Below are 24181 nucleotides of genomic sequence, written 5' to 3'. Positions count from 1 at the left end.
ACTTTCAACAAACTTTGCCCATCAGAACCCCTTCCTTCGGTGCTCGACAGGCCGCCTCCACCAGGCTGCCCTCCCCCGCGAGTCCCCAGAGTGATCTCTCCCTTCCTGAACTTCCAGACATTTGATGCCATTTCTTTCTTTCTCCTTGTGTAATTAAAACCGGTCATCTCTTTGGCCCTGAGACCCTTGGCCACTCATTCCAGGAACAGAGTGGAGCCTGGAGGCTTGGGTGGCCCGGGTGCTCAGGTACGATGGAAATTGAAATCCCGAATCTTTTCACCAAAGAGGAGTAGCTGCAGTTGTCCTTAAGGAACAGATAAGAGAGCAGACCTAGCATGGAGTTGTCTGGGGTCCCGGGGACTCCTGGGTCGGGCTGTCCGAGGATCACGAACTACCCTTGGTTTGGTCATCCTGTCTTCACTTCCTCCGGGAGTATTGGGAGTTGTCCTGACAGCCTGCCCACACCCAGGCCCGGGGAAGCCCAGCCCAGGGCCCCTGGGGGCTTCCCGCCTCCTCCTCTCCATATGGAACCTTGGTCAGCCACGGGGGAAGGGCAGCCAGGTGTCACTGCTGACCTGCGGGGCCTGGGGACTGAGGCGTAGGCCTGGCAAGTCGGCTGCGGGGCCCCGATGGGCACCTCCAGGCCTGGACGGCTCCGAGGACAGTAGATGCCCAGCGCAGGTGTGGGGCCACATCCTGGCACCATGGGGCACCTGAAGAGCGGGAGCTGGATGAGGGCAGGGCTCCCAGAACTGCCGTCTCCACCCTCATCACTTCTGAGATTGGCATCCCCTTTTTGAAAATGGAGAAATGACTGCTGGGCGTTGCTCCTCCCATCCATCCATCCATCCATCCATCCATCCATCCATCCACCCATTTCCTTCTTTCAACAATTCATGACAATGCCTACCATCTGCTGGAGGAGGACGAGAAGGAGCAGGATTGGGGTGGGGGGGTGGAGAGAGGGGGGTAGGGGCAGAGGCTGGCAAGTGCCAGCCTGCATGCCTCCCAAGGGTGTATGCACCTCGTCCAAGGGGAGGCGAGGAGAACACAGCGAGCTGGATGATTCTAGGACAGAATGCGGGTGGCCGTGCTCACCTTGGCCTGACAGCAAAACAGAGGGCCTGGGGCAGCATCCTGCGGCCAGTGTCTCAGGCAGGAGGGCAGAGGCTCAGAGGCCTGGTGGGAGAAAAGCTTTGGGCTGAAGAGAGAATTGTGGGTGGCCTCCGGGAGCCGGGGAAAAGCTGCATTCAAGGGCTGGGGGCCCAAGTATCCCCCGCCACATACGGATACGTCCCTGGGGGCCCCTTCCAGCGCCTCACCCGGTGTCTAATCCTGACTTGCTGGGTGTTCAAGGCCAAGCTGGAGCGGCACCTCTTCCAGGGAGCCCTAGCAGAGCCAGAAAGTGCTCACTCTGTGCGTCAGGCAGGCCTCCCGGGGCAGCATTCACCCCTCCTGCCTCTCAGGGGTACCCGGGCTCACGGTGTGCACATGTGGGCCTTCCCTGCCCCAGCAAGCCACCCAGCCCCTTGGTGTTGGGCTTGCACAAAGGGGTAAACTGAGACCACAGAGGGGTCTGGCCCTGGCTTTGCAGCCCCCTCACGCTGGTGGAAGGCGGAGGGGTCGCCCCTCTCTCCCAGGCATCAAATAAACAATCTCTCTTCTAATCAAGGGGCAAGGACACAACGTAGACCGAGGATGCACAGGGGTTCTGGGTTCTGACGGAGCAGATCCGGGGCCTGAGCTTTGCTGCTTCCTGAGCTGTGACGTCAGCCAAGAGCCTTAGCCTCTCTGGGCTCTGGTTTCCTCACGTCTAAAATGGGGATGATAGGAATCCCTCCTGTCAGAGCTGTAGGGTGGTAACGGGACAATGCCCGTACTGCGCTCGCATGGGACGTGGTCCACAAACGGGGACTGTCATTGTTATCACTGGTTTAGGGTTGCTGCTGCGTACAGATGTGGGGTCTTGCCTGGGGAAAGACACTGGATCTCTTGTCACAGAGAAGGAGAAAGACCCAGGCCTCTGTCAAGATGAATCCTGGCCTCAGGGCCCTCGGCCACATGCTCCCAATCTCTTTCCACACAAGCCCCGAAGGCGCTGGGCACCGCCTAGGAGTAAGCTCTGTACCAGGAGCTCCTCCCACACCTACCCTCTCATCAGCCCTTTGAGTGTAGGCAGCGCCTCTCCCTTGCCAGGGGCGAGGGTCTTGCCTAGAGAGGCACCCAGGTGGGCTGGGCCAACCCTGGGCCCCTGATGCCCACCCAGGTTCTTGCCAGTCCTGATGATGATGTAAACCGAATTTTTTGCCCATGACCCTCTCTTAGGGACTCTGTCTCTCGTCTCTGCTCACTCTGCTTGAGGTGGCCTGGCACCTGTCACCTGGTGCTGCACTGCCCCTCTGAGGACAGTCCTGGAGGGATACCCCTTATCGCCACCCCAAGGACACCCCCAAGCCCAATTCCTCTGTGGCATTAACAGAGGCTGGCAGACGCTCTCAGCAGAGTCCTCGGAAGTCCTCTTTTAACCTGTCACCTCACCGAGGAGGGGACACGCTTCCAAAGAGGAACAGGGCGGGCCCAAGACCAAGATGAGAACCAAAGAGCGGGTCACTTCTGGTGCTGAGGCTGGACCAAGGAGCTGATATGGACTCATGAGCCAGTCACCTGTCCCCCTAGGTCTCCGTGTCCTTATCTGAGCCAACCACTGGCTGAAGGATTAGCTGGGCTGACGTTTCATCCATGACTGGCACGGGCTGGGCAGCTCCACGGGCAGCCTGGACTCCAAGCCCTGTGCTCCCTCCACTTGAGGAGGTGGACAGGAAGGTCGAGAGGCTGATGGGTACAGGCACTCTGCCTAGCACCCAGCATGCCTGGCCACCCCTCTCCTGGGCCAGGGCCAGCCAGCCCTTGGCGCTCACACTCCCCAAACAGGCATCCCTCTGGGATTCTGGCTACACGGGGGTCAGGCGGGTCTGAGGTGGTGGCCGAGGCCCAGATTTAGGAGATGCCGGACAAAGGAAAGCACTGTTCTTGCTAACAGGAGGTCATGGCTTTGCGCTGAGGCCCTAACGTCAGCCAGGCCTAGATGAAATCCTGGTTCTGCTACTTACAAGCCATATGGCCTTAGCCATGTCCCTATACCTACCCCTGCCTCAGTTTACTCAATGGTATAATGGGAAGGGAGAAGGTCTAACGGGGGGTAAAATGAGTGGCCCAACTCCTGGCCCTTGGAGGACCAGGCCACAGGGGGTCTTGTTGTTCGTGGGAATGCCAGTCCTCCCTGCACAGGCAGCCCCACGTGGTCTGGGAAGGCCACTGGGGGCTTGGCTGTAGGGTGTGCCAATCATCATGCTGCACTCTCCAGCCCATCCCAAGACGCTCACTAGTGCCCTGCCCTGCCCTGCCCGCCCAGGGAAGCTTGACTATCTCCCCCTGCTTCACTGACCCTGCCTAAATGAAGCTGGTCCTGGCCCTGCCTCTGCCCTTATGCCCTCCTGCCCTAGTGCCCCCCATCCCAAGATGTCCCACCTTCCATCTATAAAGCAAGGGGACGATGTCGGCCAATCCCCAGGACTGCTGAGGAGCTCTGGGGGGTGGGGGATGTGGTCAGGCCTGGCAGCGTGCAGTGAGGAGCTCCTGCTCTATCCTCTCCACCACCAGCCTTGGCTGACGCTGTCTTCCTGGGCCGCCCAGAGCCCAGCCCTGTGGGAGCCATCACACGCCCAGAGCGGGTCCCAGGGTCCCAGCAGGAGGTGCCAGGACCTCGGCAGCTGCCTTCCAGCTGAGGCGTCAGGGCTAGCCTGCGATGGCCTCCTTTTTCCTGGAGTCTGGGGGCTCCCTCAGCCCAGCAACTTCAAGGGATCTGGGAGGGGAGCCCCTCCTCTCACGTGCCCACCAATTCCTGGGACTGAGAGAACCTGCCTGCTGGGACTGGACCCCCAGGGAGGTTAAAAGGAGGGGCTGAGACCAGCCCCCATGACGGGTGCCCTCTTCCCATTGCTCACAGCACCCAGCACGGGGCTTCCAGGTAGAAGGGCCGCTGGAGGATTTGCCGGACGCATGAAGGAGCAGTGAGAGTCGCTCAGGGTGAAGACAGATTCAGGTCAGAGGCACAGCTGCTGGCAGGTGCATGGTGCCTGCCACATCCAGCACAGGCGTGGCTCCATCAGACGTGGGGCACTGGTCACCCCACAGCGATTCTACAAGGAGGTCCTGGCGCCCCCATTTCACAGCTGAGGAAGCCAAACACACGAAGTCACCTGCTCACGGCGTTAGAAGGTGGTGGAGCTAGACTGGGTGCAGGCCCCCAGCCCCGGAGTCCACAGCATGGACAGCGCAGCCCACCACGGGCCCCGCAAAGTGCAGGTGCCCCACCAGGCTCTGCCCCGGGAATCTGGCTGAACCGGGCTGGGCTGCACCACTTCTCGAAGCTGCCCTAGCTCTCCTGTGCAGCAGGCGCTGAGGGCCTCCGGCCGGCCCCACCCTCACTCTTCAATCCGGGGAAGTGTGGGCCGGGGAGGGAGGGGACGTGCCCAAGATCCCCGTGCATGTTGGGGGAATCCGAGACCTGGCGTCCGGGCACCCTGACTCCTGGGCCTTGGCTCTGAGCTCTTGGAAACAGAGCGCTGCCGGCCCAGCAGCACAGCCCACAGGTGCAGACGCAGGAGGCACGAGGCGGGAGGCCCGGGGCAGCCAGGACAGCACGCGGCCAGATGACACACGGGCCCAGCAATTCCTGACTCATGGCCACCCATCCCGTGACTCCGCCCACCACCAGGGTCCCCACCCTGGCTCACACCCCACAGCCCACTGCAACCTCGAGGCCCCTCCTGTTCAGGACCAGAAAGCCACAGAGGGAGGAAGGAGCAGAGGGGCCCCACCCAGGGCTGGGTGGGAAAGCCAGCCCAGCCCAAGAAGGGGGGACACGGACTCTGGGACACGCAGAGGGAGAGGCATCGGCGCTGACCCGGCCCCTCCCTGCCGTGGCCGGCAGACTCCCAGTCTGCAATGGCTGGAGCCCTGGGGACCACGTACCCAGTTCAGAGGAGGAAAACTGAGGCCTGCCAAGCCACCCGCTGAGGTCGACCTTCTTAGCCACAGGACTCCTTTTGAATCAGAGCCCTGTACCTGGATGGACACGTCAGACCTCCCCGCTGCCACTTCCTCTCCCCAACAACATGTCACTCCTCCGTCCAAGAGCCTTTGATGGCTCCCCATTGTCTGCGAGGCTCAGTTCTAACTCTCCAGCCTCACAGTTCAAGGCCCCCACCTGCCTCTGACCTGTGACCTTTGCCTAGACATGTCTGGGTCTCCCCACCTCTGCACCCCTGCCCACATTAATCCTGCTGCCAGGAATGTCCCTGGTGCCAGCGGCCGGATGCACTGGGGAAAAACAAATACCCACTGAGGAGCCGTGGGGGCTCAGGCACCGTGCACCCAGAATATCAAGGACCCCTCACAGCTGGCTCTGAAAGACCCATTTGGCAGATGCAGATGCTGAAGTGCAGAGGGACGAGGCGTCCAAGGCCGGGGCTGAGTTGTCACCGTACCACGGGGAAGGGCTGGGCTGCAGGGATCTCAGGGCTTCCCGGTTGCTGACATGCTCTCAGCTGCTCCACAGGTCAGGGTAACCCCGAGTGCATCAGTCTATCCAGTATCCTGGCAACTCGGATCTGCTCACTTGGCATCCTGACACTCCCTCTGCCCTGCCGAGCTGGGGTTATAGGCTGCGGGTGCCTGGCTTGGGGAGGTGGCCATGGGTCAGAGAAGCAGGTGGTCCAGTGGCCAAGGGCACTGACCCCGGGGCCAGCTGCCCGGTTCGAAGCCCAGCATAGCCACCTCGGCAGACTGGAGCAGGAGAGTGGGCCCGGGAGGACAGAGAAACGCAAGCTCCTTCCTGGGTGCAGATAATCAGCTTCATCCCAGTCACAGGGTGACCTGGAGGGGGGGTCGTGCTGACATCATCACCCCCACCCACCATGGGGACACTAGCAGCCACCCATGCCTCTCTCTCCCTGCCTGGGGCTCATCCTAGACAACGTGCCCTGGCTGGGCTGCAGACAACTGTCTGGAGTGCGTGAGGCAGGCTCTGGGGCAGTTAATCCCAAACCTGGCTGTCCTCGTAGGGTACAAATTTATCCTACTTCCAAATCCTCTATCTCATGGGATGCTCTTTGATGGGCAGAGCTGCTGCTTCTTCTCTCTTGCCTTTCAACAGGACGAGGCCCAGAGGTGTGGAGGGACTTGCCCGGGTGCACCAGCAAGCTGGTGGTGGATCCTAGACCCCAAACCCTGGTCTCTGGGCTCCCAGGCCTAGCCCCACTATGAGGTTTCTCTTGCCTGTCCCTAAAGGTGACCGACTGTCTGGGAGAAGATAAGTCATCAGCATGTGTGGGGTGACGCATGGGCGTGGGCTCAAAGCTTCCACCAGTGGGAGGATCTAGGCGGAGGTCAGTGCAGGTCAGAGGCAGGGCAGCCTGAGAGCCTGAGGTCCAGCTTCCTTTCTCAAGAGGGTATGATTCCTGGCAGCAGCTCCCACGGGAAATAGAAGCGCCACCCGCGGGAAACACAGGGTGGGACCGAGGGGGTGCCGGGCAGGGTTTCCTGTCGGGTGGGTGACCTGTGTGGCCGTGGCCCTGGGGCCGGGCCGGGGTTGGGCTTTGCCTCATCCCTGGCGCAGGCCCAGACCACCCTGAGTCCCATCCTCCAGGCCTCCGCAGGCTTCCTGCCCCGCTGGCCCCACCCGGCCCAGGACCGGCCCAGAAGAGAGCCAGGGCCCCGTGGGGCCTCCTCACCAGCACTCGAGTTCTCCGGGGCGAGAGCCGGCAGGCTGCCCTGGCCCGCTCGGTGGCCAACGGCCTCCCTCCAACCTCCATCCACTTGTTTTCTAGCAAAAGGACCCCACAAAAGCAGCAGTGAGTTTTCTCCCCAGCAGTGCACAAGCCCAGGTGCAGCTGAGCAGGGGCAGCAGGAATCAGCCCCTCCCGGGGCCCTGGAGTGGTGGTGTCCCCCCACTCGGGGCAGAACAGCAGTGCCAGAGGTCAGGCTACAAGGCAGAACTTGCTCGTGGCCCTATATGGGGGGCAGGCAAGCAACCTCTCCTTCTGCCCAGGCAGCCCCGGCGGGGAGCACAGCCCCCACCCCAGAACAGCACGTTGTCCAGCCAAGGCCCGGCACCGGGACCCAGACCCCTTCATCCTACTCCCAGCTTTGCAAGCCTGGATCCTTGAACACGGGGCTGGGTGGGGCTGGGTGGGACTGGGTGGGACGGAAGCTTGGCCCCGGGGCTGTGGGACCACCCACGGCCTCCAGGTGAACCCAGACTGCTCCCCTTGTTTCTGGAGCTGGAAATCCACTGTTCGTAAGTGGGGACGTGGTGGGAGTGTCAAGGTTGGTGGCCTGGCCCTGTGAAGGGGGGAAAAGGCCTGAACAAGGGCCCTCGCCCCCAGCCCTGCTCCTCCTGCCTTCCTGGGGCCCAGGCTTTGGGAAGCCTTGGCATCCCACATCTGCCTCAAGGCTGCTGGGCAAACAGGTGCCTCAGAGAGCAAATAGGCCGGAACATCCAGAAGAGTCTCCCAGCCTGAGAGCACCCCAGGGGCAGGGAGAGAGCTGGGAGCCAGGTGTCCTGCGGGCACCGTGGGCAGCCTCAGAACCTCCCTGGGGGCTCAGAGGCCGGCTCAGATCCCTTGGGCTCAGAGCCGGCTGCCCAGTGCAGGGCCCTGATGGCTTACCCACAGGACTGCGAGCCAACAGGCCCTGATGGGGCTGTCTGTGGGCCCAGCTTGATGCTGGGTCTGGAGGGAGCAAAGATCACAAAGAACTCTGTCAGGGTCGCCCAAAGCGTAAGGTTCGGGGGCCCGAGGTGAGCAGGGGGGAGGACAGAAGCCACGGGGCAGGACTGAGTTTCCTGACCCTGGGGGCATGCAAGTCAAGGCCGGGGACGCACTGCCCTAAGTGGCCTTCTGGGACTCCTGCCTTTATAACCACCCCTGTCCAGGACCCATATTCAGTTGTGGGTGGCAGGATGGTTGGCCCGCATCACCAGCTCAGCCACCGGCCACCGCACTCCTCTCCCTTTTCCGAACAGGAGTTTCCTAGCTCTGACAAAATGGCCCTAGGCTCATGAGCCCGTGGGACTCTTCCAGGCTGAGTACCCCCGAATGCAATCACAGCAGAAGCCAGGTCTGGCAGCGCTCTGTGAGGCCTGCAACCTGGGCACCTGGTGGGTTCAGCTGTGAGCCCACCTGGGGGAAGTATGCCTAAGTTTGCCCAGAGCGCAGGGCGGCCTGGGGTGGGGGGTCTGCTGCACCCCAGTGGGCATCCTATGGCTGCCTCTCTCCTGGTCTTCAGCTTGGCCTGGACCCTGGGTCCACCCCGAGATGCTGCCTGCTGCCAGCTTGGCAGTGAGCATCTACAGGGACAGGGATGTGTTGTCTTTTACTGAGCACGGGCCTGGCACACACTTGGCTGCCAGGAAATGTTTGTCAAAAGAAGGAGAAAGAGAAGGAGCAGGGAGGAAGTGGGGAAACAGACACACGAACCCAGGTGGGCTCTCAGATGCAAGGCCCTCACGGCCACCTCCGGGGCCCCCACAGCCCCCCTCCGCCTCCAGGTCCCAGGGGGACTGTACCGTCTAGAGCGAAGGCGGGCCGGGCAGGCTGGGTAAACCTGCAGGAGGCCCACTTCCCCTGGGGCTCTCCACCCAGGTGGCCTCAGAGAAGGCCCTGAGATACCCAGGGTTCGGGACCTCTGCACTCCGCTTACATCTGCTCTGGCTCCCGCCACGCCGGAGGAAGGGGACCCTCACCCCAGCTGCTCTGTGAGAGACGAGGCACGTCGCTGAGCCGTGCTGGTTGTGCCCTACTGGGTGCTGCGCGCCCATCGTCCTCCTGGAAGGGCAGCGGCATGGGTCATGGCTGCTTCATGACAGGAGCAAGGGGCCTCTGCAGTAAAAGGTGATCCTGCCCACAGAAGTTCTAGAAGATTCGTGTTCTGAGGACCCTCCTTCTTGCCCAGCCCAGGTCCTGACACATAGTAGGTGCTCAGTGCTTGTCTGTTGAATTAATCAGTGGCCTGCTGGGTGCATAGGGGAAGGCCTGACTTGGGCTTTCCTGCAGAGGGGCCAGCACTCAGCAACGTGCCCCAGGATACAACAGATGGTGGGTGCAGACGCCATGCCCCTCTGTGTGGCCGAGGCTCGGCCCTTTTGAGCTCTTCTTGGTTAGAGGACATTTCAGGGCTGGGAAAGTTCCCTGGAGTCAGTAAGTCCAATACTCTTCCTGCACAGATAGAGGCAGGAGAGATCCAAGGAGGGCAGGAGACGGGAAGCCAGGCCATTCCCCAGGCCAGGCCTCCCCACGGCAAATCCGGAGGCCCGAGGACTCCAGGGCTGCCCTGTGTCCCCAGGGATCTGTGCGTCCACCCCCCATGCCAGCGTGGGCCCCTCCCCTGGCTCCCTGTCTCAGCCTCCTGGCTGCAGCCGGCCCAAACTGCTTACTTGGACAAACAGAGAAAGCGGCCACGTGACTGGCTAAGGTTTCCTGGACCAGAGACGGACGGACGGACACACACACACACACACACACACACACACCCTCACAGTGGGTCAGGTGGCCATGTGGCCCAGCAGGCCAGGGCCTGGGCCAGCTCAGGTTCCCATGTCTCTGAAGGACAAGTGACTGGGCCTGCCTTTCCTCACCCAGAAGAATGCCTTCTCCAAACACTTGTTTTCTGCTTCCTGGACGCACCAGGGACATGCTGGATGGGAAGAGGAGTGGGGGCGGGAGGGGGAGGAGGGGGAGGATGGGGAGCAGAAGGGAGGAGGGGGGAGGAGGGGAGGAGCCTGCGCCCCGCGCCCCGCCCGCTGGCCGCTGTGGGGTGTTTTCCTTCCGCGCTCCTCACCCAGAGGGCAGCTGCCTGCTGGGAAGCGGTGGCCGCCCAGGCCCAGAGAATCCCGAAGCCCAGGATGGGATGTGGGGCAGGAGGGGAGCCGAGGCTCTGGGAGGAGTCTCCGAGTGAGTCAGCGGCCGACCTGTCAAGGCGTTGTACTGGAGCAGGGGTTTTGCAGCAGGACCCCGTGGCTGGCCATGGGGGCATCCAGGGAGGACAAAGGGTGGGCGAAGGGGGTACCTAGGCTGAGTCTGCCTTTGGGCTGTTGTTCAGGAAAGGTCTGCAGGCCAGGGTCTGGAGGGCCCTTCCAGCTTTGCAGGGTGGGGGCAGGGGGGTGTCTGTGCCTCCAATGCTTCCCTGAATGACAGGCCTGTCTCCATGCCCAGAGACAGGCCCACCCAGGGAGAAGGGGGGGGGGTCCCATCTCTTGACAGGCAGGGCTGAGATGGGCTGGGGGTGGGGCGTGGCATGACACCAGCCCCCTGCCCTGGTCTCAGGCCTGACCCCCAGCAGGCCAGCGGCACAGAAAGCCACCTCCCAGACACCCCAGGAAGGCGACAGAGAGACCAGAGGCGTGGGTAGGAGTTCTCAGATAGAAGCCACTTCCGGCCAGGCCTGGCTAAGTCCTTCGGCCTCTGCTCTATCACCGACTCCTCACAGCCAGCCCACTAGGTAGGTAACGCTGTCACCCCATGTGACAGACGAGGGCTCAGCAACCTGGAGGTCACACGGTCAATATGGGGTGGGCCAGGATCTGCCCCCTGAGAGCCGGCTTCTAGCGTGTGTTCTCCCCAGAATCCCAGAACCCGAGGTCCGGGGGTGGGGGGGGCAGGCCTCCAGCGCTGGGTTGGCCCGTCCTCTACAAAGCCCTTGACGAGGTTTCGGAGGCCCGGGCCTGGGTTCCCCAGGGATGTACACCCAGCCAGTCCTGACTCTCACCTCCCCCACTGCAGTCCTGCAGGCAGCTTCTGTGAGGGTCCCCAGAGTACAGGGATGGGGGGTGGAGAGGGAGAGAGCTGGTGAGGGTTGGGGGGGAGAGAGACACACGGAGAAACACAGACACCCAGGAAGAGCAAGAGAGGAGAGGTTGGAGAAACAGAGAAGGGGGCCAGGAGAGCTGATAGTGGGAAGAAGGGCAGGCGGTGGGGGTGGGGGGCGAGGAGGAAAGAAAGCCAGAAAGAGCAGAGGGGCAGGGAACGGAGGAAGAAGGGGAAGGAGAGGGCAAGGGGAATAACCCAGAAGCAAGAGGCAGGGCTGAAGAAGGCGGAGCGAGAAGCAGCAAGGAGGAAGCAAGGAGGACAGGGAGCCGGGGTCAGGGAGGGAGAAAGCCCTGGAAAACCGAGAGACAGAGGGAAAGCACACCCGCCCACCGAACATTAAATACCTAACAGGAGATGACAAATCAAATGGGAATTACTGCGGTAAAAACATAATTAGAAACTTGATTGAAGTTAAACAGAATTTACATAACACTGCAAATTAACTTTACACGGAAACTATTCACTGGGAAGGCAATGAAAAGGCATTTCATTAGTAATCTATATTTAAACAATAGGCACAATGGAGCCTTCTGATGAGGAACTTGGTGCCTTCAACCAGAGCGAGTGCCAAAGGCTGCTGGAAGACAGAGGCCGTGGGCGCTCCATGAGGAGGTGGGCAGGGTCCGGGCCCTCGTCCCTGCACCTGCTGAGGGGGGCTGGGGCTGGCTGGACTCAGGGGGCCCGGGCACATTCTGGTGCCCTTGGCTTGCAGGCGGGTATCTTAGCTTCTCTGGGCCTCTGTTTCCTCATCTGCAAAATGAGGAACCTGCAGAGGGAGGCCTATGTGATCGCGCCTGCGAAGGGCACAGGTAAGAGGAGGGCACAGGTAACCAGAGGCACTGGTTCGGAGCTCAGCCCTGCCACTGGTCGCTGTGGCATCACGGAAGCCTCTTCCGCTCTGGCCCTGCTCTACTCATCTGTTCGGTGGAGATAAGTCCACTCCCACCCGACGTCACCCAGGCGGTGGAGGGATTTAGGGAGAGATTGGGCGGAGGCAGGCTTAAAGGAAAGTGAGTCTAAAGGCAGAGGATTACTCGGCCCGCCCGCGCCGCACACTAATTAGATTACGGCAGCCTCCTGCACAGGGCCCCGCGTGTCAGTGTGCGTCCCGGGGTCTCCCGGTTCCCCAGGGCAGGGTCAGAGGCGTGTCTGCCCGGAGGGAAGAGGGAGAAGTGTCCTGAGCCTTGGCCTCACCCCGGTCCTAGGGAGCTGTGTACGCAGGCAGACGGGTGGGACGGTGCCCCCAGAGCCCCCCAGTCGGCCGCAAGCCTGCCGTTCCTCCCGTCCCTGGTCACGCGGCCCGATGTGCACCTGCCTGGCCTCCGGGCAGCGGCCCCCTCTGCGGCCTTCCCTGGCACAGCTGTGGGCATCCTCTCCGCTGAGTGCTGAGTGCTGAGTCAGAAGCCCCGCAGACTCACAAAGGACCTTCCCCCACCAAACTCACACACAGTTGCCCACCAAAAGCACCGGTGAGCGGTGAGCATGAGCGGCCAGCTCTGACACACACTCAGAGTCCAGGAAGTTTCTACGGTTTCTTTTAAGATAAAGGATCCAGCAATGCTTAGAGATTGAATAGGAAGCTGCTGGGTGCCCTTCCCGGTGCGGGCGGCTCAGGGCTGCTGCCTTGAAAAGTGCTCCAGGCAAGGGGGAGGTCTCCTGAGCCCGAGGGCCTCACAGAGGAGGTGGGAGGTCAGGACACGTAGACACTTCTTAAGAGAAGGTGCAAAGTGTGCAGACATCAGGGCAGGAGACTCAGCTGAGACCAGAGAGCGCCGGCCCGGGTGACTCCAAGGGTCCTTGGACATGGGCTCAGCCTCAGCCCGGACACCCAGGGGCCCGGACCCCGGTGCGGCCAGGTGTGGAGGGGGAGGCTGCTCTGGTGTCTCCCCGTCTCTTCCACCCCTCTCCAACTAGGCACTGCTCATTTACTGAGGCCTCTGAGCCTTTCCTGGGCTGTTCCCTCTGCCTGGAGTGTCCTTTCCCTGCTTGGCCAGCAAACTTCCCCTCGTCCCCCGAGAGCCTGCTCTCTCGGTTCTCCCACGGCCCTGGCCGCACCTCCTGTCTCCTTCACAGCCCTCACCCCGTCTTCCCTCCCTCCAAGGGCTGGAGGCCCATGACTCAGACTCAGGCTTCTGATCGGCTCCCTCCCCGCTCGCTCCGAGGTGATCTCACCAGCCTCATGGCTTGCAACCTCATCGGGCACAGCAGCTCCCACGTGTCTGTCTCCGGCCAGGCCCTCTCCGCCTCCCAGACGCCTGTAGCCGACTGCCCGCTCAAGCTTTCCACTTGGGTGTCTCAGAGGCATCTCCAAGGTCACGTATCTAAGACACACTCCTTGGCCTCCTGCGGCCCTCGCCCACCCTCATTTTGGGCCGAGTAAATGACCACCTCTGTCCTACCGGTGGCTCCTGTCCCAAACCCCAGAGCCTCCCTCGACAGTCCCCGTCCTCTCTCCTCCGGCACCTCTAACCCACATGCACGCCTGCCTGTGAGATTGCTGAAGGACATTCAGACTCCCATGGTCCCCTGCCCCTGGGCCAAGCCGCCACCATCGCTGCCTGGGTCCCGGCCACCTCCTTGCTCCACTCTTGCCTGTCCAGGTGATTGGGTCCCCTAAGATCTCTCTGATTTCCCAGCCCCTCACTTCACCCGGCCACATGGCATTCCTTGAACACGCCAAGCACCTGTCTCATTCCCTCCTTCCATTTACATCCCTGTTCAAATGCTGCCTTGTCAGAGGCCTTTCATGGCCACCCTTTGTCCGAGGATGTCCACTTTACCCCCCTTGGTAGACTCCGAACTTCCCTTCTTAGAACCTGGCATCACCTGGCATATTATATGTCACATTTTAGGTATTTATTGTCCATGCCTCTTCACAAGAATGTAGGCACCATGAGGAGAGGAAGTCTTGTTCATTTTATTTCCTGCTGTGTCTCCAAAACATCAAGCACAGAGACTTTCTCAATGTACATTTAGGGTGTGAGTAAATGGACGATGCCACTTCCTCCAGGAAGCCTTCCCTGAATGCCTACCTGCAGAACCAAACACATGGCCTCTCCTCCTCCCCTCCCTGTGTAATCACAGACATGACACAAGCCTTGAGCACTGAACTTATGGAGTGGGGCCTGCCCGCATCACAAATTGCACCATCTCAGGGCAGGGCTGGATCTGGTACATCTTCAAAACTCAGCCCTTAATGCAGGCCTGGCTTGGTATAATTAAGTGAGTGTCTGATGTGTGAGCTTAATGCCCAAATGGATGGCTGGAAGGATAGGTGGACGAACAGATTAGTGGATGGGTGGATGGGTGGATGGATGGAGGAGTGAACAGTAAGGATGGTTCGGTGGGAGGATGGATGGATGGCAAGATGGCAACGTGAAGGGATGGATGACAGGATGACAGGTGTACGGACGGATAGAGGGATGGGCCCCACTGCGGTCATGCCATAAAGACCAGTGATCGCTTGGGCTCAACAGCCAGACTTCTACAGGGTGAGTGGCCAGACCAGAGCAGCGTAGTGCAAGTCCAAGTGCAGAAATGGCCAACAGCAGATGGGATAAAGCAGAGCCTCTACGGTGTGAGCAGAGCTTGCTGTGTGACCCCTGGCAGGACCCTTCACTTCCCTGAGCCTTGGTCTTATAATGTAAAAATGCAGATAATCATTCCTGCCCAGAGCTATCAGGGAAATCACTTTGAAGTCTCAAATACTGCCACAAAGGGAGACCACAGCCACATTTCCAACGACTCACACGTCCGGCCAGTTCTGCCTTAAAAAAACCTCTCTTCTCAAGCCCCGTCTGGCCCCGTGGACGTGTGGCCTCAATGCTCCATCCACAGGGGCCGGGACCCCCAGCCATGCCCGCGGAGTTCAAACGGAACCAGGCTGCTACGACAGGCTAACTCCAAATAACCGAGAGGCCCGACGGGTTCACAGAATCCTCAGGAACTGGAGTAAACGGTGACCCGTTTTCGAGATGGACAAACTAAAAAAGCTCAGCAGCATTTCGTACCGGATACACCCGGGGAGCTACAGAGGCCTGGCACCTGGGTCAAGGGCTGGGGGCAAAGACCAGTGACCATGCTCCGCTCGGCCAGCCCCAGGGGGATCCGGCCGCCTGGTCAGGGCCCCCGGCCAGGTGTCACGGCAAGGTGGCCGTGTCGTGAGCGCGGCAGGGGTCTGCGCTTACCTTTCTAGGTCTGGCAGCTGGGTGATGGACAGCGGCTCTCCTCCTCACCCCCCTCACAGCATTGGTCTGACGCCAACCGGCTCCTCCTCGTTGTCCTGGGTGGGCAGGGAGAGACATGGGACACCCGTGAACATCCAGGGATGCAGACACCAGTCCGTGTCCCCCGACCCCACTGCCACAGCCAGGCTAATCTTAGCGGCCTCAGGCCTCGAACGCACACCCGGGGTGCCCGATTTCCCCGGGACCCTGTCCTCCCCGCCCTGTGGACCTGCCACGCGCCGGCCTACTCTGCCTAGTGGGGATCTTTCAGACTAAAGAAACCTATTTGAGTTTTGTTCCTTCTGGGGCTCGGGGGCTCCGGGTCGTTGTCTTTTTCTTCCCGGTGAGAAAAGCAGAAAGCCGTGGACCTTGCTGCGCGGCCCCCAGGCAGGGTGACGGGGAGAAGCTGGCGGGGTATTTTTAGCCGGCCTTGGGCCCCCACAGCGTCTCCTCTCTGCTGTGCCTGGCTCCGGGGAATTATCTCACAGGGCCGGCCGGCAGCCACTTCTAAAGCCACTCTGTGACCCCTGCCTGAATTCCTTCCTCGTTATGAACTGCTCACCAGATCTCTGACCAACACTTGGAACCATGTTACGCGCACGTCTCTTCTCAGAAGACCAGCTCACTCCTGGCCCTTCGTGATTCTTGGTCCCAGCTGAGTCCTGTCCGTACACTGGCTCAACATATATATATTTTGACTTAATATTTACCTTGACTTCAAGTCGCCTTTTTTGTTTTGTTTTGTTTTTTTGCCTCAGTAAATCTGGCCTTGTCCAAACCGATCACATCCACAACACAACCCATCCGACACGCTACTTATGTATCGCCAATATACCTTCACGAGCCTACCGCTTAATTCCAGGATCTGGCCACAGGTTCCCAGAGTTACGTGGGCCACGCTTTGGCAAACTCACTGTTGTTTATTGGCTGTCTCCCTTGTGCAGAAGGAGAAAGAGTCATGGGGAGGGGTAGAGACTAACAGGGGCCCGGGATCTGCTAGCAAGTCCAGGGGAGGTTATCGGGCGGTCAAAGTTATAATGTGCTAGACACTTAATACTGTCCTTCTTCCCAGCACTGGGTGAGGCCATTTCTTTCCCCGCACGTGAACTTTGCTTTGAGAATCTAGGCAGGTGGCGCTGGGCCTTGTGAAGCACGTGGTGCCAGGATGGGGTGTCCCATCCTGGGACGACTGTAGACCATCTTTCCTCAGCATTCCCTGAGGCCTCTGGTTCCCGTCGGCCTCCCTGCGCCAGGCTCCCTCAGGCCAGGGTTGGTCAGCATGGGTTCAAAGCATAATTCCCTCTCCTGTTAGATTTGCAAGCACAGAATGCTCCCCGCCGTGAGCTCCTGTGGTTTCGGGTTGGCCATTCTGGGCCTGAGTGTTCCCCAGGTGCACCCGGAGGGGTAGAGCCTGATGACCCCAGAGGCCTCGCTTGGCAGTTCTGGGACCTCACTGAGCCCCTCCGTCCTCTCCCGCTCTGCCTGCAGGTTGCAGACCCTGACTGGGCCCCCAGCCCAGCACCCCCGGTGCCTGCCCCTCCCGCTGAGAACAGGATGTGGGTGTCAGGAGGTGAAGGAGAGTGTGGGGTCGGGGTGGGGAGTGGCCTCGGGACTCACTTCCTGAAGCCTGATCGGTTTACCACAGTCAGTTGGGCTCAGGACCGCACAGCTGTGAGTTATAAATGTCCCTGTCAGGGCCCAGGCCGAGAGGCCCTGCTGCTGGCTGAGGGGCTAGGGTCCAGAGTGCCCACTCCTCCAGGGGTCGCCAGGTGAGGACCCATCCTCCAGGGGGCCCTGCGCAAGTGTCCAGCCCTCATGACCTCTGGGCCCTCTCGACTCTTCCCTCTACGATGCCTGATGCATTGGGGCTTAATACCACCTCCACCTGCCCACTCTTTGCCCTTCCAGGTGTGAATCTTGTGGTTCCAGCGACCTCGGGAGCTCTCAGAGGGCAGGGGACCAGCCTGGGCCTCTACCCAGCACTAAACCCGGGACTTGGCACACAGCCAGCCACCCTGGTGACAGCCCCAGGGGTAACTGTTCCAACTCAGCAACCTGCTTCCCACGACCCCAACGGCCCCTGGTGCCTGTCCACGGGGGCCCACGCAGAGCAGAGGAAGGGGGAAGAGGAGGAAGGCCGGGGCTCTGGGCCCTACATGTCCAGATTCTCCTTGATGGTCCCGTTCCTCTGCTTGCTCTCCTTGGGGCTCCCTCAACCTGGGGTGTGGGGTGTGGATCAGGGCAGAGAAGTGAGGTTCCCTCCAGCCCGAGGCCTGGGTCATCTTCCTGCTGGGGCCACGAGGTGGGCAGCTCAGGGCCGGGCGGCAGGAATGCAGCAAAGGCAACAGGAATAAGCCGGGGCGGCTGCCCAGGTTTGCAGGGCCTGAAGCGTATACTATTTTGGGGGTCCTCTTTAGAAACATATATAGAGGTACGGATCCATATTTAAAATGAGGAAAGAAACAATGACAGACTCCCAGAGCCTCCGGGCCCCTCTGAACCATCTAGCAGGGCTGCTCACACAGAAAGGTTCCCGCCAGCACCCAGCTGCCCCGCCCCACCTCGAACCCTCCACAGCTGCCCGCAGAACTCCCACTTTCACCAGGGCGGTGCAGAGCTGGGGCCCGGAGGCTGGGGCGTCCGAGTGCCCCATCCAGTCCGCCTCCGATCAATAACAGTGATGCAACTGCCGATGATAATAATACCTAACATTAATGGACCTTTATCTGGTGCCATTCGAAGTGCTTTACGGGGATTAACTCCTTTAATCTCGCCACCACCTACGAGGTGGGTACCCTACCTATTTTAACAGATGAGGGCACGGCCAGGGCAAGGTTAAGAAACCAGTCCAAGGTCACAGAGATGGGAGGTGACCCCAGAGAGCCTGGCGTTGGTGGAGGAAGGAGCCCTCAAACCACCGCTCTCGGGTCCCACTCTGGAGGGCCCGTGACACTTTCATCCCGCACAAACCTTGACGGTAAACAGGGACCCCTACCCCTACTTCCCCGCTCTGCTCAGGGCATGCTGGGGCCCTCTTGGTGGGCAGAAATGGGCACCACATTGGACTTCCTGGGGCTGGGGAGGTGTCCCAGAGATGGGCTGGGCCCACCCAAAGAGACCCCCAGGTGGGGGTGAGAAGTGGGCTTGGCTGAAGATCTCGTAGCTCGCTGTCCAACTCCCTCATTTTACAGACACGAGAAACGTGGCTTCCCTGGGGCCACCCAGGGAGTGGCGACCCCATGTGAGGTCTAAGGCAGGTCTCTGGAGGGGTGGGGCAGGTTGCCAGCAGCCCCGGGGGTGGTCAAGGCCTAGTGCTGATGGGAGGGGAGGGGCTGGGCTGGCCAGGCTGCAGCAGACGGAGGACACAGCCCTGCCTTTTGGCCTCCTTGGAGCAGGCCCTTTGTTTTCTTCTCCCTGTTTTCCATCTGCCTGCGCCCCCGAGCCTTCCAGGCTTCCCCTGATTGTGTGCAGGGCGATAAAGGGCAGATGAGCGGGAGATCTCTGGCAGCAGTCACCTCACATAGACACGGTGGCGGCGGAGGCGGGTGGCTGGGTGGGGGGGGGGAGGGTGACTGGGCTCACCACCAGCTGTGCAAAGCCCCGTCCCCGTCCCCGGGAGGGATGCTTTGCATATGGCCCTTGGCACCCTTTCAGCAGCCCCACGAGGGGAACACAACTGTCTCCCGTTTTACAAGAGGGAAAGACCGAGGCTTTAGAAAGCAGTGGCCAGGACTGGGTCTCTGGTCTCCTAGACTTCCAGTGGGCCACGCCAACTATGGTCCTGACCTCTCTGGCCACCCAGAGGACACCTGGCCTCATTGGTCATTCTGCATCTCTATCTAGAACCAGCCATTTTCAGACGGTCTAGGAAGAAAGAGAGTGGGAGGTCAGTCGGGGTCTCGCCCACCAAGGCCTGGGGAGCTGGCTGGCCAGAAAGTCCCCGCAAAGTCACCTACCCACAGCTGGTCACTCTGTGCAAGATGGAGCAGAGTCTGACTCCCTGAAACAGAGTCCTTAAAACTGCTTCTGGGGCCAAATGATTCCTCTGTGGTGGCTTAACTCCTACCAACTGCAGGGCAGGGAGAGAAAGGCATGACCCAGGGACACCGTTGGCCTGGGTGTGGGACGGGGAAGTGGTGACCCGCAGGCCAGGGACTAGCCAACCTTGACCTCGGGTCCCCACAGCCGACCCTGGCCTTGCCCGCCTGGCCGCCTGATCCGCGTTCTCAGATCCTCCAGGAGCACGTCCCCTCCTTCAGTTGCTAGATACTTTAAGCCACATCCGTGTTGCACCTAAATTATTTAAGTGTTGTTATTTAAAATCACTTTCTTTTTACTCACCCTCATTCCAAGTAACACTGTCTGTGAAATCACGGGTTTGCTATATTATATTTTTTTTTCTAATTCCCGTGAAAATAAATACATAACATTAAGATCTGAATTTCAGACAATCACACAGGCCCTGGTAGCCCACAGTGCTGGAAGCCCGGCGCTGTGGGCCGGCAGGTCCTGGGGAAGCTGGCCAAGGCTTGGGGGGGTAAGTCTCTGGAGGGGTGCTCGGGGGGCTGTGGAAACAAGAGCCTTGTGCTTGATGGGGGGCTGGGAGGAGGCATTAAGTTTCCAGAAGGGTACATGGAAGGTTTGGTTTGGCAATCAGCTCAGGCCAGACTACATCTTTTCTCTGTTGGGGCTGGAGTTTGGTCCAGATATTTCTCAGCTGCAGATAAAGCCATCTCCTTGCAAATTCCTCCGGACACTAGCACCATCCAGCCGGATGAGCACTAGAGGGGGAGCCCAAACACCTGGGGGAGGGGTCTATCTCTAGACTGCCCTACTGGGGGATGCTAGACCTCTCTGGGCCTCAACTTCTTCATCTGTACAGAAACAGCAAATGAGCCAAAGGTTCCTCTGAGCCTCCCTGAACCGTGGTGATGCGTGGTGCTCCTGCTGACCTCTGGACCTTTGACAGACCTTCTAACCACCTACGGAGATCTCCCTTGACCCGTCGCTCCCATCCCTGATTGGGGGCCTCAAGTGGCTTCTGGGGTGCCAAGGGGAGACAGGGCCATCCTGCGTGACAGCTACAAAATTAGATAATCAGCTAATCACCAGCAAATTAGCATCCCATCTTTACATAGAACAAATATAGTATTTACGTAAAAGTTGTTAGGAGTTTCTCTCTTTTTAATTAGCAGAAATAAATGCAAAATAAATGGTAATTAGGCAGCTGATGGATTTGGTAGTACAATTATGCCTGCAGCCGTGCCCCAGTCCTTAAACGTTGTGTGCTCCGAGGAATCAGAGGGGCCTATTTATATAGTTTATTTATAAAACAAAGTTAGCAAGAACGGAGGGACAAGGCCAGGGTACTGCTGGGGGAGGGGGTCTTGGCTGCAGGGGCAGGGCGCTGGGAAAAGAGGAGCTTCAATGCTCAAGGAATGGAGGAGTGCTTAGTGCCAGGCCGTGGAAGTGCCCCGCCAAGGCCCCCACGTGTCTATTTCAGGCCCTGCATGTGTCACTGGGAATGGCCTCCCTGACAGGAAGTAGGCTGGAGCTGGGGGGGGGGGTGCAGGCGGTGGGGGGGGCGTGGCTGGGAACAGCTGTTGTGTGCACTCCTGTCTCCTTCCCTCCCCTGGTCCCTACTTCTCTCTTCTTTGCTCTTCCCTCACTGAGCATTCTCAGTCCTGCGCCCAGAGGCATATTCTTCTAGAATATTCCCTCTTTGCTCCAGGAACTCAGGAGAACCAGGTACAGAATTAAGTACCCAAAACACTGGGAGTACATTTCAGACCAGTGGAGTACTCAAGGGGAGCAGAGAGGAGGCAGGAGTCCTGGGAGGGGGCAGCCCAGGGGAACAGATAAGAGCTGGGTTTTGAAGGGTGCACAGGAGTTTTCTCAGAAGGTGGGAAGCAACAAAAGGGCCTCCATGGGCAAAGATGGGGAGGTGGCAAAGAGCCTCCTGTGACTCTTGGAAAGAGCGTATCGGGGCTGTGGAGGCTGAAGAAATCAGCAGGGCCTCATTGCAGCGGGTCCTGGGTGCCAGGCTGAGTAAGGGTTTGGACGTAATCCTAGGAGCCATGGAGAGGTCCCAAGGGAGGGAGTGGGGTGGCCCCTTCCCACTCCCAGCTGGGGTCTCAGCTTCCCCTCCCCCACCCCGAGCCAGGAGAGGGGGAGGGCCACAGGCCATTAGAGGCAGCTGGTTCAGCTCAGCTGAGTGAGCACAGAGCAGGAGGCTAACCTGATTATAAGGGACAGGAGGTTCGTCTGCAGGGGGGAGGGCGGGGGACTGCTCCGAGAGGGCAGGAAAGGGGGGGCACGCCGGGCCAGTCTTGGGGCTCCCGAGTGAGTGAGGGGCCCGTCTGTGCTAGACCAGAGCACCCTGCCCGGCCCCCTAACCTGCCTGCTGGGGTAGCTTCAGCAAGGCCGGAGGGGGGGGTGCGGTGCAGCGCTGCCAGAGGCCCCACCCCCTCCCGGCTCAAATCCTAGCCTGTGGCCTTGCGCCGTGACCTTGAGGAACCCTTCCCAACGCCAGGCCACACATCCTTGTCTCCAAAACAAAGGCCTCTACTAGGATAGGGGGCAGGTGGTGACCAGTTCGGCCCACAGTCCCACCCCGTGTAGTCTGATGGGCACGGGGTTATGAAAACCTCTGCTTTTCGGGGTTTAGGTGAGGCAGCCCCCTCGTTTGCCACAGTCCCTGCTGCTCCTTCCTGCCCTGCCCCAGGCCTGTGTGTGGCCCGCCGCACATGGCTGCATCGAGACCCCTGCTCGCTGACCACATAGCCCTCCCAGCCGACAGTCAGAAAGCCCTGGAGCAGGTGACGGGACGGCAAAAAGGCCGGCAGAGGACCCTCCCGTCATTACCCACACAGCAGACAGACAGACAGACAGACTCAGGGCCTGGGGAGCACCGCTGCAGCGGGCCAGCAGCCCCTCCCCGCCTCTCGTGCCCGCCCTTGACTCAGGCGGCCCATCTCTAAACTGGGAGCGATAATACCTCCTGCCCACCCAGACCTGGGGCCATGGAAAAGCCCAGACGAGCCCCTGGCAGCGAAGCCCTGCGCAGGGACCTCGACTTCCGAGGGGTTTCACAAAGGGGAGCCTCCCCCTCCCCAGCCTGGCCGGCTCGCCAGCCTCTAGGCCACCCCTGTAAAACGCAGCCCCATCATCCGGGTCTGGAAACGGTGCCTGAGCCGGGATCTGCCGTCACTCGGGACCGAGCTCTGAACTTGTAAGGGAAGACAAAGATCACACCGCACCACTCCTCTGCCCTGGAAGTCGCGCTCCTGCCTTCGGCCAAAATCAATAAAAATCTCCACTGTGATTGTTTTACCAGCACAAGGGGCCGGCTCCTTGCGGTGACATTCCACCCCTGGTGGCGCCGGAGCAGGGGGCGGGGCGGGGGGGGTGTCCTTTTGTCGCACAGCCCCAAAATTCGGGCTGGGGTGGGGTCGTGACGGGGGACAGTGCAAGTGGGGGAGCCAAGAGGGAGCATGGAGCTGCCCTAAGTGCCTCTCCAAAGACAAGCCTGGTGCTATTCATCAGCTGGTTTTCAGGGCTGTGAAAAATCAATGGCATTTGTGCTGCAAACTCATCATTAGGACAGGAAAACTCTGCAGTGGAATTGATTTGTTTAAATATAATAACACAATTTAACAGAAAACCGTGGGGGTGGGGAGGAGACCCAGGCAAACAAGACAGCCCGGAGGATGGGGAGAGGCACCAGCCTTGAAGCACCTTCCAACGCGGCGGTCAAACCCCAGCGCCGCCCCAGGCTCCTCCCCGGCTCCCCCAAACTGCTCCGAGGAGGCCAGAGTGAGCAGACGCTGTCACCCGTCACTGTCACCCGGGGTGAGGCAGCTCATGGCCGCTCGCAGAAATGCCCCTCGGCAGCCTGCAGGTGAACCCAGAGGCCAGCTTCATGGCTGTGTTGTTCTTAGAGGTGACTTTGGCTTGGCGAGCGTCAGATCAACCCAACAAACTCTTATTAGGCACCTACGTGCTCTAGGCACCTGTGAGGGGCCGCGGGGGAAACGGGTACTACATCCTGGCCCCCACTCCGGAGGCATCCTGTGCAGGCAGGTGGGCGAGGCACATGCGCGGGAGACAGCATGAAGCCAGGGAGGTCTGGGCTGCCTGGGGTCTTAGGAGGTGTGGGGGAGCAGGTGTGGGGGAGCCAAGATGAAGGGCAAAGAGGGGACCGTGAGGGGGCCGAAAGGGAAGGTCCCTTCAAACAAGAGGAGGAGCCCATTTGGAGGGCAGGCCCCTAAACTCAGGAGTAGGGTAGCCACCCACTCTAATGGTCATGATAAGACAGGATTTTATTGATTCTCGGGGCCCTGCAAATACTCAACACCTGTCATTACAGTGACTCTCACCGCCCTGTCAAGGAGGGACCATTACTACCCATATCCCCCACATGGTACCACTTAGGCTCAGAGAGGTTAGGTGACCGCCCAAGGTCACACAGCTAGCACGTGATGGAGCTGGGGTCCTAACCCAGAGCCTGCACACTATCCAGTGTATCTCCTGCCCTCACTGGGGCTTAGCCTCCACGTGAACCAGGGAGACAGATGGCTCCCCCCCACTGAAGCTAGGGCATGACGCGCCCTGGATGGCTCAGGAGGGAGTCTGACGAAGGGCCTGGAGTGGTCAGGGTATGTATGGGGCCAGCGTCCTGGTTGCAGGCTCTTGCTACAGGCCTGGCCCTGCAGCCTGGGTGAGGCTGAGCCCCGGGAGCAGAGCCAGCCTGGCACTCAGGGTGCTCTGTTGTGTCACACATGACCTCTTCTCACCTCCCCCAGAGTCCAGGGGTCCTGGGTAGGCCCTGGAAGGACACGTCTGCGGGAGAGACACAGCCAAGCAGGGAAACAGGGCTGTGAGGGGCTCAGCCCCGTGTGAGGCCGGGGACGGCACGGGCAGGCAGAAGTCCTCCAGTGGAGGCCTGGCAGCTTGGGGCAGCCTCACGGAGCTCCAGAAGGGCCTTAATGGCAGCTTCGGAATTTGGACTTTATCCCCGGTGACAGT

General features: G+C 60.3%; 1 protein-coding gene and 1 long non-coding RNA gene across 8 annotated transcripts in view; one reads left to right on the top strand and one right to left on the bottom strand.

Moving 5' to 3' along the window:
• ZMIZ1 (zinc finger MIZ-type containing 1) overlaps positions 1 to 24181 on the bottom strand; it is a 230700-nt gene that overhangs the window by 149433 nt on the left and 57086 nt on the right. For 5 of the 6 annotated variants that reach the window (XM_077895172.1, XM_077895180.1, XM_077895177.1 and 2 more), the window contains exon 3: positions 15116 to 15210. The gene's annotated coding sequence lies outside the window, so the exon portion shown is untranslated. Of the gene's footprint in view, positions 1 to 15115; positions 15211 to 15436; positions 15457 to 24181 lie in introns of those variants that run through there. The other variant, XM_077895173.1, reaches the window with a different exon arrangement.
• LOC144312437 (uncharacterized) lies at positions 10408 to 15875 on the top strand. 2 transcript variants are annotated; one of them, XR_013377916.1, is made up of 3 exons: positions 10408 to 10560; positions 11444 to 11540; positions 11641 to 15875. It is a non-coding gene; the product is annotated as an uncharacterized LOC144312437 (long non-coding RNA). The 2 variants fall into 2 exon arrangements; XR_013377915.1 differs by having other exon boundaries at positions 11444 to 15875.

This window comes from Canis aureus, chromosome 4, assembly GCF_053574225.1.
Source record: "Canis aureus isolate CA01 chromosome 4, VMU_Caureus_v.1.0, whole genome shotgun sequence".
Classification (NCBI taxonomy): domain Eukaryota; kingdom Metazoa; phylum Chordata; class Mammalia; order Carnivora; family Canidae; genus Canis; species Canis aureus.
The sequence above is the reverse complement of the archived record's forward strand: the minus strand, read 5'-3'. Positions and strand labels throughout refer to the sequence as shown.